At 22.5% G+C, this 8042-nt stretch overlaps 1 pseudogene; it reads right to left on the bottom strand.

Moving 5' to 3' along the window:
• Positions 1–602: 602 nt before the first annotated feature.
• Positions 603–7812, bottom strand: LOC145936508 (uncharacterized; annotated as a pseudogene).
• Positions 7813–8042: the final 230 nt, after the last annotated feature.

Genomic DNA, 8042 nt, shown 5'->3' with positions numbered 1-8042 from the left:
TGAGATAACGATCTAACAGCACAGGTAGATTCTGAAAATGTTCGGAGGATATCACAAAAGTATATTTCGTACATTCTCAAAAAAAATTTTCAAATTTTGTTAAAGCAAACTTATTTAGAACTTATAAAATGCATTAAATATATATATATATATATATATATTATAATTTTATATTGCATTTAAAATTTCTAGAACATGATATAATTTAAATACTGTGTGTTAATGAAGAATTTTCAAAATTAAAAGTAATTATTTAATTATTCTTTTTTACACTTTTTTTATTATTATAAAATTAATGATAAAATAAAAGTTTAAAAATACAATATTATATATATGTTATTTTATTATAATATTATTATATAATTTATAAAAATGAGTAAAATTATAAAAGTTTTACAAAACTCTTACATATTAGTATTAAATTGTAGTATGGAGAATAGGAAAAACGACAACGGAATCTTTATTTTTATTATTGTAAGGTGATTTTAGTAATTTGGCCCTTATAGATGAACATAGCCATAAAATAACTTCATTTACTTTACATACGTAGATCGAAAAATCAGATGAACTCATAGGATAATCATATAAATTTTTTAATTTAACTAATTCTCTATCAATAACATATTGTATATTATCATGTACAGCAAAATTTAGTGCTTCAACAATAGTACCATCATCTAATAAGCAACAATTATTCTTATTATCTGTGATACAAATGTAAAAATCATCTTTGTACATTCTTTTATATTGTTTTAAAAAGAATGTATTACGATCAGGCATAATACCATTATGATAGCGTTGTTCCAATCTGATATTTCCAGGAATTTTTCTTTTGGTTTGCGACGTTAATTCATACTCTTTCAATCTTCTGGAAATTTGTTGGAGTGGCTTTTCGCCTTTTTCACAAGTTTTATCAATGTTCCTATAAAATTTTCGAACCGAAATGCGCTGAATTCGTCTAAGGCCCCGTATTTCCTAACATCTGCTGCAATATGTTGCAAATTATGTACATTGTGACTGATATATCTGTTACCATACAATGTTTCAAAACTCGAAACAAAATTATTTAATAGTTGTTCCGCATAAGACACATTTACATCATTACGAGAAAGAACTGGTGAAGCTAAAATAGTAATAGCGACATGTAATTTTAGGAAATGATTGTATAAATCTTTCCTTAAATATTTACGCAAAACTATTGGCCCCAAATATAATAAAAATAAACGAAGTTCCGTGGCTTTCCAATATTTTAAGTATTTCAGAGCTCTTGGCTTTCTGTTGAAATCCGATGGTACAAATTTTGCTAAATCTGTTAATGCATCAGAAATTTCACTCACAATGTTTGATGAAAGTCGTACATTTTTATTGATTGGTCCGCTTAACCAAAGCAATATTAACTTACGCATCACTCCTAAACACACAAGGTGCATGTAATCTAACGGAACGTTAGATACCAATCCTAAGTATGGTATGTTTATGAGTTTCGTTTTTTCATTTTGATAATCTAAACTATAATTAAAATTTTTAAACATTTCATCAGTTCTAAGTACATTGCAAAATCCTGGAAAACATATTGTGTTTTCAATGTAATCTCCATGAATACAGCATTTTGTGCAACTAGCGTAGCCATTGTGGCTTTTAACCATTAAAATATACGCCTTAGCTGGTGAATCACATATCAATTCTTTGATTCGTATTTTATAATTATAATTATTAAAATCAATACCCTCATTGACTAATGAAATCGCTTCAGTTATAAATAGTTTTAAAAATTTATTCGAATTATTCGGTTTGCCTTCTCCATAGTAGATACCGACAACATCAACTTCTTTAAGAATGTCATCTGAACATAATATAGGCCACAGACATTTTTGCGTTGATTTATTAAGAGGTGCATCGTCAACATTTATGAAGAAATTAACTGTTTTATCATCTAAATTTAATTGTAAATATTGCCTTTTACTTAAAATATTTATGACTGCGTTTCTTAAACCACTATGCCAGTATTGTCCTTGACACATTTCTGTAACATCTGTAGACGTAGGAGTATGAAGCAGTTTTCGTGGATCCTTCGGAAATTTTACATTAGTATGTAAATCTAAAATTCTCAATAACTCAACCCTAGATTCTCGAGATGATGTTTTGAATTGTCTCATCCATGTAGCAATATCTTGTATGAAGTCATCATCAGTCCTTATCTCATCATCATTTGATAACTCTGCTTCATCATCATCAATCGATTCAATATCTGATGCATCTGTTTCGTCATTGTCACTTATTAAATTGAAATCTGGATATTCATAACTATAAATACTGTTGTTGCAGTCGAAGTTATCGTTCTCATTATGTAATACCTCATGTATATCATCTATAAAATACACATATATCTTTTTGTTTATAACAGTAATTAAATTTACATATATAAGCTAAAATTTCAAGCTCATAATATGAAAAAAATAATTATATCTATATAAATTATTATTTTGCCTTTACTTTTAATTTTTTTTAAATTTTATAAACATTCCATTTATTTCTAATTGTATATAAAAATAGTGTAATATTAAAATATAATATCAAAATAATTTTTAAATGTGTTTTTAAATATATTATTTTTATTATTGCATATATTGTATATATTATGCCATTATTATTATATATAATTCTTCTTGTTAAATTTAAAGTATCGATTATTCAAATTTTACTAAAATATATACTATCCTATATGAAAATTGATATGAAATGCTTAAGTTGGTCGCTAATCGCGATTGCATTGTTATCGCGTTATTCTGAATGTGATTGGTCGTCTCGAACATATACATAATATAAATAAATATGAAAATTGCTTTCCGATATTCACTGTTAAGGTATATCCACACAAACTTGCATAGGCGCATTTTCTTATTTTTATGGAGTAATCAATTTTCTTATGTATATGTTTATGCACCATGCAAGTTTGTGTTTTTGTGTGTTTATAGTACTGAAAACTACAGATGTTCAGTATTGGAGTGAATATTATACATCAACATATAGAGCATGAACTGTGTTATTTATTCTAAAAGAAAAAAATAGTCGTATATTTAGTACAATGCTATGTCGACATCTATATGTCTATATGGAAAATGGTTTTATTACTACAATAAAAAAATTCGTTTTTAATAAATGATAAAATAAAAAACTAACTGATAGATTATAACTTTTATTTTTGAATTATAAATATCTAAAACTTTAGATAAAAACATAACATATTTTTTTTTGAAACAATTTATTTATATATACATATTCTTAAAAAATATTTTTTATAGAAGAACGTAGCGCAATTTACAGTATGAATTAGTTGAACAATAAGTACATAACAATAAGAACGTTTACAATAAGTAATAAATTTAAATTTATGGAATGGGATGATATCCATTCAAGGTTTTCAAAAAGGACATTTTTTCGCCATCAAATAATTTTACATTTTTTATTGAAGAAACCGAAAGATATGGTGGTTTATTATCAGGTACTCGCATTCTACCTGTCACTTTAATTTGCGAACCATAAGTGATATCATCTTCAAAATCTCCATCAATTGTTACCAAAACAGACAGTTTATAGTAACTATCTGTAATCGCTCCGATGTAAAAATTGTTCGATGTTTTTTCAAAAATCATTTTCACGTAATGAATCATTTCTGTAAATATATTTAAATATTTTGATGATTAATTTATATAATTAATTGAATTTTTTTGTTGAAATTGGAATTTTGTTTAAGTTTTATCGAGTGCAGCTTATGTTCAAAAAATAAAAATTTAACTCTGACGATAATAAAAAAATTAAACTAAAATTTAAGTTGACATATTCTCTATATAAGATCAAAATATCAAATTACCTATTACTAAACCATTTTTTGCTCTTGCATTATGCATTTCAATTAAAATAATATTTTCAATTTGTTGTGGTATTTTATAAATGCCAAAAGATATGATAGTTGTACAACTTCGGATTAGCAATTCATATGGAAAAGACGCGTTATGTAGAAATTCTTTCTTCAAAGGAATTTTGGGTACCACCTTTTGCAAAGTAAAAACCTATAATTCAATAATTCATTTTAATTATTATAATAAATGTTGAAAAAAGTCATTATTTAATAACTATATAATAATTCTTTATAATTACAATATGTTGCTCTATTATTTATTACATGTATAAATTTATTTTTAAAAAAGATAAATTTATGATAAATACACTGAGAAAATATTTAGAAGATTATTTTCTATATTAGAAGAAACATTAAGTATTATTTAATATATTTATACTTTTTTAATGTTTTATTGCTTGCGTATTGTGAGAAAAACGATAGAAAAAAAATTCAATGTGATTTTTATAGAAACAAAAATAAGAAAGTAAGCGACCAGTGTAGGGTTAATTAATAACAAATTATTCAATAATATTAAATAAATTTTCAGTAATATATATGAATAATTTACCTGTTCTGTTTTAGTTATTAAATCAGCATATTTAAAGGTAAATCATTCCAAGCTGTGATTTGAATGGTAACTTCACCGTTGCTCATAATGAAATTAAAAAGATGTATTTTTTTACCATTTTTTTCCGTTGATTTAATTTGAAAAATTGAACTGACATAACCTGTTATTTCACTATAATGTAAAAAATATATTTTATTAAATTAAAAAAATATATGTTTAATTAAGTAAAGTAAATAATTAAATATAATTGAATAATTAAATAATATAATAATAATAATAATTTAATAATTTAATAATTTAGTTGAGTAAATATCTAAATTAATTAATTAATTAATATTTTATTATTCGAGCATATTATTAATAAAATAACTTACAAAGTTGTATCGTTTTCTACAATTTCCTCCAAAATTTCTTTACTTGTAAACAAATCTGTATTTGTAATTTCTGTTAAAGCCATGCTTATTTTTGTGTTATTTTATAAATTATATAAATAATTACTCTCTGATCTCGTAAAATTTATGACTTTTGACGTTAGAAAATGGAGAAAAACATTTGCTTCTTCTGGAAAAACAAATGAAAGAGAAAGTTAAAAAGAATAAATATTAATAAATTTTCAATTTTAATTTTAATTTTAAAAAATAATAAAATTTAATTTAAAAATAAATTTTGTTTATTAAAATAAATAAATTAAAAAAAATTAAAATATGTTATTTTTAATTTTATTAAATCGTCATTTCGATTTAAAAATCTATTTATTAAAAATATTATATTTAGTAATATAAATATTTCTTTTAGATTACAAATAGTTTAATTATTTTAAATTGGATCATTTTTTTAAGATTCAAAAATTCAAAACTTTTTTATAGATAAATACTACGCAAGTTACAAAATAATAAATTTTACGTTGTATAAAGTTTACATAGTTTAAAAAATATGAATTTTTTTACATTTTACAATAAAAATCTTTAGAGAAAACGCAGTTATAATTATATTATTATTATGATTCTAACTCAATTATTATTATAAATTAATTTAACAATTTACAATAAGAAGTTTGTCATTTTCTTTTAGAAATGTAATACATTTACATATACATATTCTTAAATTAATATATAATTTTTTTTATAGAAAAATGTAACACAAGTTGATAATATAATAAATGTGTTGAATTAAGTTTACACAGTTATATAAATTAATTGAACAATTTATAATAAAAACCTCCTTTTTTCGGAGAAAAATGATGTTCATTTAAGACTTTTTTTAAGGTTTTCACATTTTCTCGCCATCAAGTAATTTTACATTCTTTATTGAAAAAACGAAACTTGGTGATTGATCTTCAGATACTCGCATTTTTTCCGTCACTTTAATTTGTGCATATTTTAATTACTTCTGTGAATATTAAAATGAATAATTATTTTTTCTTTAAATAAAGTTTTTTATATCGTTTTTAATAAAATATTTACCATTTCTATGTCATCGTCAGACTTCCTTTTCCTTGGAAGAAACACTGCTTTCGCAAGATCTTCATCTGAGATGGTACCCGGTATGATTTTTATATCTGATATGTTCTCAATTAGCAAGAAATTTGGCATTCTGTCAGTTTTAAGAATGCCAGATATTTCAAGCTTTGTTTTTATTTCGAATTTATTAAGAATTTTACGGTCTTTACATCGTATTTCAAATCTGTATTTTCCACATCCTACTGATGAAATGCATACAGGTTCACCAAATGTATCTTCTGTGAAATTATATTTTAGAAAGGCTTCCAAAGTCACTGCAATTATATAAGATGAAATTGTAATTTAAAATACAACATATTTTACAATCTTTTAATTAATAAAAATTAAATTTAAAAAATATCAGATAAAAAATAAAAAATTAAAATTAAAAAAATAAACTTTTAGAAAAAATTTTTAGACAAAAATTTTATATTTATAAAATTAATATAAAAATTTGACTTTAATGGGAATATGCTAATTTAAATTTCATATATATATGTGGTACATTTTCTCAAATGAAAATTATAATCACCATATTTATTTTTAGAATTCAAAATGTTTGGAATGGTAACTGGTTTGTAAGATTTAATTTCTTCAGTATTTCGAATTTTTCCACTGACGTTTACGATAGTATAATCTTTGATTGTCAAATCCATTGGGACATTTCCCAAACTTGTGAAATGACGAGGTTGAGAAAAAGCTCTGAATATATGTATCACCTATATAATAATGATAAAAAAATTATTATTATAAAACATTTACTTATTAAAAGAACAGAATATTTTCATATATTTGAACTTAATTGTAAGAACTAATTGTAAGAATAAAATTTCTTATTCTATCTGAAATATGAACATATAAATTTGAATTAAAAACTTTCTTATTACTGAAATTAATTGAGCATTTTTAATAAATTTTTTATAATTTTTTCATATATGATATAATTTATCACAAATATTTATAGTAAATTAATATTATTTCTAAATGTTTAAAATTCAGTTTATTGTTATCAATTTTTTACTGCAAAGAAAACCATTTTATTTTTTTATGAAATTTATATATTTAATAATTTATTTTTTGTTATGAGGATGTTATTTAAAAGTCATATTAATTTTACAATACATTTTATAATAATTAATATATTTACATATATAAAAGTTAAAAGTAGTTCCTATAATAATAATTAATATTTTTACTTGTATATTAATTTATTATAAATATTTGTGATAAAGTATGACTTTAATTTTGTTAAAAAACATACAAACGGCGTTTGGATATTATGTATAACTCGATTTATGTTGTCGCCCCATATAGTAACTTGAACTTTCCAATCTTTGTTATTTGTTAAAACTACTCGGCACCGTTCAACCTCACCATGTTTAGTTTTAACTGTAATTTTATTGTCGACTCGTTCTACCATACTGATAAAACATCTTAAAAATACATATAAAAATAATTGATATTTTACATTTGTTATTTAAAAATAAGAAATTAATGAAAATTTAAGTAAAATTTTTAATAAATACTTTTCATATATCAATTATTTCTTAATGGAAAATGATTGGTCAAATCGATATCGATTCAACTAACATTTCTCATTGAGATTCAAATGACATTGAGCATATATTATATATATATATAAATCTTTTATCTCTAATCTGTTGAAATTTTACAAGTTTAATAACAACAATACTGAATTGATGAGAATAATTTTATAAATAAAGAGTGTTTAATACTTACACTGTACCATCATTAGATAACATAACTTCGAAAAGTTCCCTTGGTGAAACATATAACGTTGGAGTATTGCACAAGTCATTGTAAATGTCTGACTCACTGTTCATTTTTGTAATTTTATCCTACAATTTTTAAGTAAAAAATATATTAACAGAATACAAATGTAACATAAAATTTTATATTTAAAAAATCTGTTATTTTCGGTACAAAGAAATTTTATACATAAATATATATAAATATATATGTATATATTTATATATTGTATTTATGAAATTTTATAAAAAAATATAATTACAAATTTTAGCAAATAAAAAACTGATTATTTAATATTTTAAGA

Source organism: Prenolepis imparis, unplaced genomic scaffold (assembly GCF_030444845.1).
Source record: "Prenolepis imparis isolate NDT839.2.m4 unplaced genomic scaffold, iyPreImpa1.0 SCAF_5, whole genome shotgun sequence".
Classification (NCBI taxonomy): Eukaryota; Metazoa; Arthropoda; class Insecta; order Hymenoptera; family Formicidae; genus Prenolepis; species Prenolepis imparis.
Note: the sequence above shows the minus strand (reverse complement) of the source record. Positions and strands in the feature narration are given on the sequence as shown.